The sequence below is a fragment of the Choloepus didactylus genome, chromosome 9 (assembly GCF_015220235.1).
Source record: "Choloepus didactylus isolate mChoDid1 chromosome 9, mChoDid1.pri, whole genome shotgun sequence".
NCBI lineage: Eukaryota > Metazoa > Chordata > Mammalia > Pilosa > Megalonychidae > Choloepus > Choloepus didactylus.
The window spans coordinates 85263073-85274398 of record NC_051315.1 but is presented as its reverse complement, the minus strand read 5'-3'; the positions used below and the strand labels follow the sequence as shown (position 1 = coordinate 85274398).

General features: G+C 37.0%; 1 pseudogene; it reads right to left on the bottom strand.

The window, feature by feature from the left end:
* Nucleotides 1-8397: 8397 nt before the first annotated feature.
* Nucleotides 8398-10526, bottom strand: LOC119543790 (annotated as a pseudogene).
* Between the last annotated feature and the right edge of the window lie 800 nt (nucleotides 10527-11326).

Below are 11326 nucleotides of genomic sequence, written 5' to 3'. Positions count from 1 at the left end.
TTTCTGCCTCAATAAAGACAGAACAAATAGAGTAACATCTGTTGAGTTTTTTTTCTTCTCTGTTGGAAGTGGATGGAGAGGGTGAATGGTGAAAATTAGAAAAAGGGATTCTATGTTCACGAACTTAAATTCATTTACAAGGGCAATTTAAAGAGTCCTATGGCTTCCACCCAATCTGACACTTACAGGAAAAGTTGGTTGTCCATCCTCTCAAAGAAACTAAGAAGGATCGAGAATCTATGGCAGAAGCATTGATTGTACTCTTTCTGGAGGGATAAGGTGTAGAGAGATGTGTTTCAAGTCAGGTATTCAATTTCTGCCAAAATTATAACTGTTTCAAAGAAGGTAAAGAAATTAAGACTGCTGATCATTTTATTAAGAAGCAGTGTCCTGAGACCCTTCTTGGTTTTAATGTTTCTTTCCATCCATCTTTCATATGAAGAGGCACATATAAAAAGCCCACTCCCTGCCAAAGTCAATGGATTATAGAGTTAACTTTGTGGGTGGAATGGAATTTCAAATATTTAATTTAAAGAATTTGTATTGTCTTTTAATCTTCACAAAAGAAGGTTCTCAAAGACCAGGGTATCTAGGTTGCAAAATCGATTTTTTCTTTTCCCAATTAAACAATAAGTAAGAAAGAGAGTAGAAGACAAGTCAAAGCAAACAGATATTCTCTTGCATCCTTCATTACAATTTAAGGAAAATGTATTATCTTCCTTAATAGAAAATCCAGTGATGGTGAGGTTAATTTGATAGTTCAACTTTTTTATTGTGGATTCAGGGCCTTTCCCTCTTTCTGTCCTACCACTATCTGCTTCGACCTTAGGCCAGCTCTCCTTATAGTACTAAAATTCCTGCCTCAGCTTCAGACTTAAATTGCAGATTTTATAGCATTTATGGAAATCATCCATTATGTGCCCTTTTTCCGGAAAAATCCAGCAGACATCTTCTTTTATCTAATTGTTTTGAATTGAGTCACTTTTCAATTGCTAAGGCAATCATTGGCAAGGTGTATGAGATTGCTGGAATTGACTTAAACTAATGAGAATTTACCACTAAACTGTCAATAGTCATTTAAAGCTTGTTACCTGTAAAAGTCCATGGTTTTGTTAACAAGAAAGAAGGGGGAGCTGTGTGTTGCTTAAGGATTTAACAATGTTGCTAGACTCCCCGAAGTCTGAAACTAGTTTTGAAAAATAAATGGCATCTGTAGCAAAAAGCCAAAGGAACAAATGGATTGTCCTGAAAATTTACTGTGTTACTGCACAGTAACTACTAGTTTGGTCTCATCTCTGCCAGAAGGGTGTTAATAAACAATAGTTGGCCTGTAGTTTTTCGGCCTTCTCTGAGTATAACAACATACGGCAGCACCACAAGGCATGGAGCACTGAAAATTGTTTATAGCCTCAAGTAGAGAAATGAGTAGCAATGCCAGGAATCCGTAGATCTCTGGAGGCTCTACTTTTTGACAAATGGCACCAAACATGGCAGAACCAACCAATTGGTCTCATGAGCTTTGATCTAGTAAGGCTCCCTAGGTTCGGTAGTATACTTCAAAAGTGAAATGGATTGGGAGTTGTAAAGAAGAATTTATGTTTCAGAGGGAACCATTCTCTCAGCATTACAATGCTTAAATTGTATAGGAGCGAAATTATAGTGAAGCTTTTTCTTGTTACAGTGACATACAATTATCAACCAAATTATTATACATGTATTTATGTACATTTGTGCATATATATGTATACATTTTGTGTGTATATATATATATTAGGTATGTTTATATATTCATTAGAATTTGAATATGTACATATATCTTTTTTATGAGTTAAAAGAGCAATTCAAGGTCATGTAGTCTTTCAGTTTTCTGGCTATAAATCCTAGTGCAGTTCTGTAAGCTACAGTTCTGGTTAGTATTCCATTGAAAGTACAAAGGAAAAGTCGGTTATATATTCAAAGCATTTAAACTATAAGATATTGCATTTTATTTAAATGTCTCTTCAATTTATGCCAAACTTCTGTTCAGGAAAAAATTTCTTTGAGTTGAGCAATGTAATACAAAATAACAGGTCTTACTAATTCAGATGACAAATAACTATCTTGTTGTAATGACTTGCTTACCTACAAAAACAACTCAGTTCAAGTGATGTTACAGCAATCACCAATATAAAAATGAAGTGAAAGCACAATTTTCAAAATATTTTTGCCTAATAGCCAATACTAATAAAAGCATAACAATGGGATTCAAAACTGTGCTTTTGTTTCCTACTTCTTTTGTAGAAGAATAAAACTGTTACATGCTATTCTTGACCTTTTCCCCTGAGATCCTGTAAGCACTATCAGTGGTATTGTGAATATAAGAAATCATTGGGAATAACTTTTGGCATCTAATTATGTTCATGAGAAGAAAATATCAAATGGTTATTCTGAGTCATTTATTTATTTTCTACTAATAGACACTAAAAAGATTTTAAAAGATTGCAGACTACAGAAAAATGGTATACTCTTCAGTATATACACAATAAATAAATAGAAGTCATTTAAAAAAAGGTTGTTCAATTAAGTAAAGCTTTATCACTATTAGTTACTAGTAAATGGAAAAAAAATATATAAAAAATGCATCAAGCATAGCCCCTAAGAGCAATCAAACTAGAAACTCTTATTAAATGACAAATAACCATAATATAATATATGCTTTATAATCATATATATGGTATTATATTTAGAATTACAATAATTTAGGTGTCTCATGTAGCAAAAACAATTTGATTTGTTATCACTAAGGAATCAAAACAAGTAAGAATATTGTGAAAAAAAGACTGATGATTTGTTTGGCCCATTAATCATGTTACTTCACACACACTATTATTTTATATTTTAGAACAACTACTAAATACCAAATACCATTACTTGCTATGTTGTTCTTTCTTGAAATAGTCATAATAATTATTTTCTATAGATTTTTAAATAATCATCTACTATGAACTGGTTATATTGAAATTTTCTATTCCAAAAGAACTGTACAGATGTGGTAAGATTGAGTTATTTACAAGCAAGAAATATAGGAAAACATTGTGCACTAATTCGTATCTAAAAACATGCTGACAAGAACAATTTTTTAAATGTGAGTTTCCACATTAGCAAAATGATATTAGAATGAATTTCATGCAATTTCTATAAATTTTTAATGTTAATGTTAAGTAAACTCATATAATTAAATACTGTGCAATCAGAACTAACATTTGTGTACATAAGTAGTATGACTGTGAGACATAAATGGTTCAAGTTGCATGGATACAATTCATTCACTCATTTTGCCCAGGGAAGAGGGGTTGGAGCTCCTGGGAAAGAAATAATTCTGGTGACTTAGTCTAGGATCCTTATAAAACTGATAACAGATTTTCTGGCCAAAAAATATCTCATAGAAGAATTCTTGTCTATGGACTGCTTATAGCAGATAGGATTGCCTACGTTAAATATACCTGGAATGTATGGTTTATGGAAATGACTCCCCACATAACGTCACACAAAGTATTTAAGTTTCTGATTATAAAATGGTGATGTTTCATGACCCATAATTCTCCTTCACATGAGTCATGTGACTATCTGTTCAAATCTTCAGTGTATTAGGATTCTCCAGAAGAGCAGAAATGACAGGATATATAACAGTAAATGTAAATATTAAGAGATTTATTACAGGGATTTTCTCACATGATCATGGGGATTGGCAAGTCTGAATTCTGCAGGGCAGGCTGCAAGTTGGGAATTCAATGATGATGATGACTTCCCCAGGAGAAGCAGGCTGGCTGAAGTGGAAATAGAAACTCTTCCTTCTGACTGCTGAAATCCTCAGTTATCCCTTTAAGGACTTCAGCTGATTGGATAGGAGATTCTTCTTATTGCTAAGGGTAATCTCCTTTGTTGATTATAAATACAATCAGCCATAGATACAGTCAACTGACTAATGATTTAAATACATTAAATACCCTCACAGTAGCATAGGCTAGAGCTTTCTTGACTGAACAACTGGATGCTATAAACTAATAAAGTTGATACGTGAACTTAACCAACACACTCAGTCTAGGACAAAGCACATGTGATGTGAAAGAAAGGACGTGGGGAACCAATCTGGTGATCCTGGGCTTCTTTCTATCCCTCAATTAAATTTTTAGTAAAGGTTGATAGGAGCTCTGATTAGTAACAGCTTTGATTCATGTGAGGATTTGACTGTCTTTTGTATTATCTTTCTTTGGTCTCAGGCATTTATTGTATTAATGGGCTGAAGAGAATAAAATGTATATGCAATATTAATTTACTATATTCTGAGTATAATTGGTCTGCTCAAAAAAGTCTGAAGTTTAAATTTCAACTAGTCATAAATTTTTTTTTAACTTAGCATATGTGAGTTAGGTACAATAGCATTGTGGATAAGAGTGAGGACTGGCACTGATGGTAAATTAATGGTGACATTAATTGTCTGGTTGTTCAAATCTGGCTTTATCATATACAAGAAACTCTTCTGCTTTGGATTCAGTTTTCATTTTTGGAAAATGGAGATATTCCTAGAACTTCATATGTTTGGTCTGAGATTTTAATAGTATATTATATGTAAAACATAAAATTTATAAATATTAGATTTTATTCCATTTTAATTCATTTTATCTAAAAGCACAACCTGAAATTGTTGCTTTTAGAAATATATTAGAACAAATATTTCATGAATACCTGACCAGGTTTGCTAGACAAAATACATTTGCATACATATATATTTATATGTGGAATATATTATTCAAATCTTTTATGTCACCATTAATTTACCATCAGTTTTATGTGTCATATAGTGAAGAATTCAAAATATATTTGCATTTATTTTTTTCTTTAGACTTATTTGTATATTTTCACATTAAGCTATGTCACAAGTATGGCAGAGAGGTAACAATCTATAAAGAGTGTAGACTTGTTGCTGGGAAGCAGATACTCACCCAGGGACTGCCTTTTCCACAATGTTTAACATTTAGGAGGGGCCATGTAATTAATTACCAGTAAGGGAATGGAAGCAAAGTGTACATAATCTTTCAGAGTCATAATTGCAAAGATGATGTGACTTCTCCACCTTGTCTTTTTCTATGACCTGGCTAGAAGCAAATAATTCCATGATCCTCTCATGTTATGTTGCTGCAAGATAGTGGTAACCAGGGACCCTGAATCACTGCATAGAAGGCCACCCAGCAAATCCTTGCATTGAACCTTCATACATGGTGAGAAATAATGTCTATTTTCCTATTCTTTGTTATATCGACTCTTACTGTGACAAGTCTCCGAGATTTGGTAGGTTATTTGTTATAGCAACTACGACTATCTACAACAGTTCATATCAAAACTCACTACAGTGCCATAATGTATATTAAATATACATTTAATGTATATTGCATTGATGACCATGGAAATGCACTACTCAGAGCTTTTGCTATTGAAAAATAATTGACTGACAGCCCCAGTTGTCATGTCACCACTCTGGATCTGTAGCCACTATATTTATGCTGAGACCATGCTTCCTCCAGGCTGCTCCCAGCCAACGACTAAGGATGGTGGGGGCACTAGTGCCAGCCCATTCCCATGGAATGTGGGACTTCTACAATGGGAAACTCCCCTTTGGCCTAATGGAAACTTTCTCTTCTCATTTCTCAGAGGTTGGATCTATATTTCAGTTTGAAGGCTTCCCCTGGCTACACCTGCTGCTTCCTGTCTTTTCTTTACAAGCATTTATAAATATATCTCTTGCATGTTAATACATTCTGGTGTCAGCTTCTCAGATGACCCAAATTAAAACAGTTAGGACTAGGTATGGTCCAAGAAATTTGTTCTGGTAGAGTGAAACACCCTTAAAGTCCAAAGATTGAGATGTCTGAAAGATACAGGGTATTTGGTTCCTACAAGGACAGTGAAATTGGCCAGTTATTAGCAAGCTGATAGATGTCCTTCAGAGGGCTACAAGAACTTATGTGTTGTTGACAAGTGATGAAGGCTCAGTTTGGGAGCCAGCATCCCTCTTTGGTACCTTACAAAGAGGCTCTTAATGTCTGTAGTGGAAGGGGAACACACCTGAGGAGTGACTTGAGGGCCTGAGAGTTAGAGTTGCAGAAATCTAGAGATATTTAAATGCTTAGGCAAGGCAGGTATGGTATGCTAAGTTTGGAATCCAGGTTAGCAAACAGATGGGACATCTGGATGGATGCCTATAAGGAGGTTCTTCACAGAACCCCTGAAACCTTATAAGTTGAAGAAGTGACTCAAGCCTTCCTCTTAAGAGTGGGCGCTTTCTTTTTGGGGAAGATGCTGCATAAAACACTTTCATGTCAGGTAAAATGTGCTCCCCTCAGGAGCTATTCCCTCCTCCTTTCCTCACTATCAGGTTGATATCTAGGGTTAAAACAGAGCATAAACTGACTGTGAGCCTGACACATGAAGACAGAACAGCAAAATTTAACTAGCCTGTACCAGTAGGAGCCAGGGGAGTGTGACTGGCATTGGATTTTGAGGATGCTTGATGAAAGGAATCAGAATACAAGGTTAGATAAGTAAGAGGCACACTGTGAATAACTTGGCCCTTATGGGTGACTTGTTTTTGCCTTATTTACCAAGAGTGTCAGGAGGACATAGACATTTTCCCAAAGATCCATCATTACCATCTGTTGCGGTTTGCTAATGCTGCCCTTTTGCAAAACACCAGAAATGGGTTGGCTTTTATAAAAGGGGGTTTATTTGGTTACACAGTAATAGTCTTAAGGCCACAAAGTGTCCAAGGTAACACATCAACAATCGGGTACCTTTACTGGAGGATGTCCACTGGTGTCCGGAAAACCTCTGTTAGCTGGGAAGGCATGTGGCTGGCATGTGCTCTGGAGTTCTGGTTTCAAAAATGGCTTTCTCCCAAGATATTCCTCTCTAGGCTGCAGCTTCTCTCCAAAATAACACTCTCAGTGGCTTTTGGGATGCTTGTCGTATCTTACTTTCTCTGGAGCAACAGTCTGCTTTCAACAGCCATCTTTAAACTGTCTCTCATCTGCAGCTCCTCTCTCAGCTCCTGTGCATTCTTCAAAGTGTCCCTCTTGGCTGTAGCAAGCTTGCTCCTTCTGTCTGAGTTTATATAGTGCTCCAGTAAACCAATCAAGGCCCATGCTGAATGGGCAGGGCCACACCTCTGTGGAAATTATCTAATCAGAGTTATCGCCTACAGTTGGGTGGGTCACGTCTCCATGGAAACAATCAAAGAATTACAATCTAATCAACACTAATACGTCTGCCCACACAAGACTGCATCAAAGATAATGGCATTTTGGGGGACATAATATATTCAAACTGGCACACCATCAGTCTACCAAACTTTAAATTTTCTTCTGTATTTTCAGTCAAATTTAAGATCTTATAATTAGAGCATCTTCTCTTGTTAAATGGAGTGGGCGGACATCTAACATTGAAATCTTTTATATGTCTTATCACATATCACAATTTAATCTTCTAAAATCATAGATGATAAGAAGACAATGAACTATGAAAACATTATTTCTCCTGTTCTTATCCAGCACTTTTGCCACAGAGATAGAGTCATAAAGGAGATAGGCTTTTTGCCTCAATTTCCCTTCTTCTTCTTTCTTTTTTTAAAAAATTTCCAACTATATTTTATTGAAAAATAGTTCATTTAAAATGTATAGATTATTTTTTAAAAAACATATTATTGTTAAAATTAGAACTTCTCATACAAGGACCGTTTACGTTTCACTCACTCTTGCCAAAGGCGTACCTTTATTTTTCTAGATAAAAAAATTTGTTTGACAATATGGTCTCTAGTGCCCTTTGGTGAAACTTTCTGAGATTGGGTATTCCAAAAGGTCATCCAGGCCTTAAACTTGGTAACTGAACAAAGTGAAGCAACAGAATTACTGCCTATTCAAATCTGACAAGTTGTGATTTGCTGCCTTTTCCCTCTGCCTAGGAGACAGGCAAACTGAGTAGGTGTCCTCATCTCCTGAGAAGTGTCCGTCTCCCTGACAAGCTGCCAAGCCCACAGCAAAAATACTTTCTTCCTATGTTTTTGTCACCATCTTTTTAAAAACAAAAACAGAACTGTTCATTTAAATAGGAGAAAAAAATGTAGGAAAACCTGTAAATAATTCACATTATGATCGACCCCCCCTCCAAAAAAAAGTGGTCACTGGGACAGCAAAATTTGCAAGAAAAGCTTTCTTAGTAGCCCCTGATTCTTCATCCTGTTTTCATAATTATGGATACCACTACTCTACTCAACTCTATGTCCACACCTTCTGGGGAAGAAGACCTTTTTCTCAGGTTTCGGGAAGCAGACCGCTTCCAGATGGAGGCCACTTCCAAAAGTAGACCTTAACAGAGTCTAAATTCATTCTCCAAACCAAGCACTTTGGACTTAAGTTTCTTCAGTTCTCCTTGTATCTTCTGTGCCCGTCTGTTGCGCTTGCAGACCTCACACAGAATGGCAAGGTCCTGGTCTCCCTGGGCGTTAAGTGTTGTCTTATACAACATTTGCTCCAAGTCTTTCAGTTTCTGCCAGAGAGCCTTGTTATCTGTCTTAAAACCTCCTACTTCCAAGGTACATCAATTCTCCAAAGCCACATAGCGTTTTGTCATTACCTGTAAACGCTTCCCCATCTTGTTAGTGCGATACTCCCCTCACTCCTTCTTCATGAATTCTGGCAAGTTCTTCTAGGGAAATGCACTGCTCTTGGTACATGTTAGATGGCTTTTGCTCTTGTACTAACTTATCCTTCACGGACTTAATATATTCATTTTGGTTATGATGACTCTCATGTGCAACCGGCCAGACTTTTACAATTTTATCTTCTTTCTCCTTAAGTTGCATCCTGCATTGTTTCATCTCTGACACCAAACAATTCTTTTCAAGCATCCATGACTTCCTTTTATGTTGGTTTTCAAATCTGAGTTGAAAAAACCTTTGGTGCTCTCATAGAGCAGTTCTTGAGTCTGATGGATATTGTTGGTTAGCTCTTTGATTTTGTCCTGAATTCTCTGATGCTGAACTTGTATTTCCTCAATGTGGATATGTCTATCCTCCATGAGCCCTTCTACCAGTTCTCTGTAAAGCTTAGTCTGTTCTTCCAGCTGAGCCTGCGGTGCCCCACCTGTGTGAGCATGCCTCTGTGGGATTTCTCAGGACTTTCTCTCTCCCTCTCTCTCTCTCTCTCCCTCTCCCTCTCTCTCTCCCCTCTTCTCTCTCTCTCTCTCTCTCTCTCTCTCTCTCTCTCTCTCTCTCTCTCATTGCTGATCTTCTTTTACTTACTGCTTTGAAAGTTGAGGATTCATTCTATTCACAAACATTTACAGCCTGTACAGTCTTTTGGAAAATGCTGACTTTGTTCGGAGGCTACTTATAAAAATAAATCACTTCTTCAGTGTCTGTTCTCACAAAAGCCAAGAGATTCTGAATCTATTTTTTTTTTTTCAATTTTTCTAGCTCCCTGATTCTCAGTTGGACATTTTCTGAGCAGAGAAGTAAAACATGTCCCAGCTCCTGGAAGAGGTTGATCTGCATATCTCTAAGCTTTCTGCAATTCAGAAATCTCTTCCTCCCTCTGCTGCAAATCCCATTCTAGTTCATGCATCGTTCACAAGCTTCTTTGTACTGTCCCAGTTTTTTCAATAGGTCCTCATTTTCTGTGTCACTCTCAGCCATCCACTTTTGATAATATTCCAGAAGCTCCTGAGAAGGGCATAGGATGTCAAAAAATGATCTTCAATGGAAGGAAAGGGAGTTGACTCCACTGAATCTGAGAAAGATACTCCCTTCTACCTCATGGAACAAATGGACCTGGAGGAAACATTTCTGGAGACAGGGAGACGTGTCTGGGTAAAGCTCACGGTGTCTTCTTCGCACCTCCTTCCACAAGCTTCTTCAAATCGGACCAATTTGCCTCTTGTCAAAAAGAACCTCTTATTAGATTCATAATTTCTCACAACATGGCTTCTACTACAATATGAGAACTGATGTTGCTCTTCTTGGTCACCACATCTAAATTAATAATTCCAATAGTCTTTTTCAGTTCCCATTCTCCTTAATTCAACAAATCACTTCTTGACTTCTATGCTTAATTTGACAGAGCTGACCATCCCTTTGAAAAATATTCCTTTTAGTTGAGAGTGTGGGCTGCCAAACTAAGCCTGGGAGTCCTCAATTTCACTTCTGCAATTAATCAACACATTCACATTAGGAACATATGTCAGCAGTAGTTAAAGATTGACTGAAAGACAAGCTCTACATATTGTTTGGGCCAAACAAACATTTTACTTATCTCAAAGATGCAGAGGAAAGTCAGTGCATTCACTGCAGTAACAGAAAGATGAGTAACATCCTGTAAGAGGGTTAAAAACTCCCCAGCCCCAGTGACAAACAAGCATTCATAGAGCTGCTGCTGATAAGGTTTTGATTCAATGATGGTCTTATTTGAATTTTTGCAAGCATAGCTGTCTATTTCCATGTCACACTTCTTAGAACAGTACTGCACGACACTTGCTTGGAATACCTAGACGAGCCCACTAAGCAATGTACACAAATATCTCATAAAAGAAGGGGCTAGCATTTGAGTCCTGGTATGGAAGCAGACATTCAAAAGCTAAGTGGAAACGGTAAATAGCACAAGCTAAGTTAAAGGGCCTTAGGCTCTTTCTTCTCATCTCTTATGCCTCATTATTTTTGCAATAGTTGTTTGAATAAGAGAGAAGATGGCTAAGAGTGGGGTGAAAGAATACTGAACTCATAGTGAGTAAAGGAGAATGTGGAACAAGAGGAATGAAAGAACAGACCATAACTCAGGACACCCCTGCTGGTCTTTGGAATTCTTCAGAAGATAAACCTGCTGGTGAGGGGAAGGGAGGCAGTGGGGAGGGGGGTGTGTCACCGAAATGGATTACAGATTAGTATTTTGAGTTTGCATCTTCATATGTTCATACCTGAAAGTAATCTAAAAGCTTTACAGTCTTGTCTTCCAAATATCCACAAACTTCATGGTAGGAAAATCTGACAGAAAAGTTTCAAAGACTAAACTATGAATAAAAATTGAAATCATTTCTTGTTTACAACCTATCAAGTTCAGCCCATTAAATAAACCAGTAAAAGTTACATTTTCTTTTTGTAGATTGTCTGATAAGATGCTTTGCCCAGATTCCTGCAGGACCCACAGAGCAGGCGCCCATATTTTGGCCAAGTCCAGTGCACTTCAATATGTTTTAAAGTGTCTTCACATAAGTCTACTACCCTTGAGAATCCATTGAATACCAT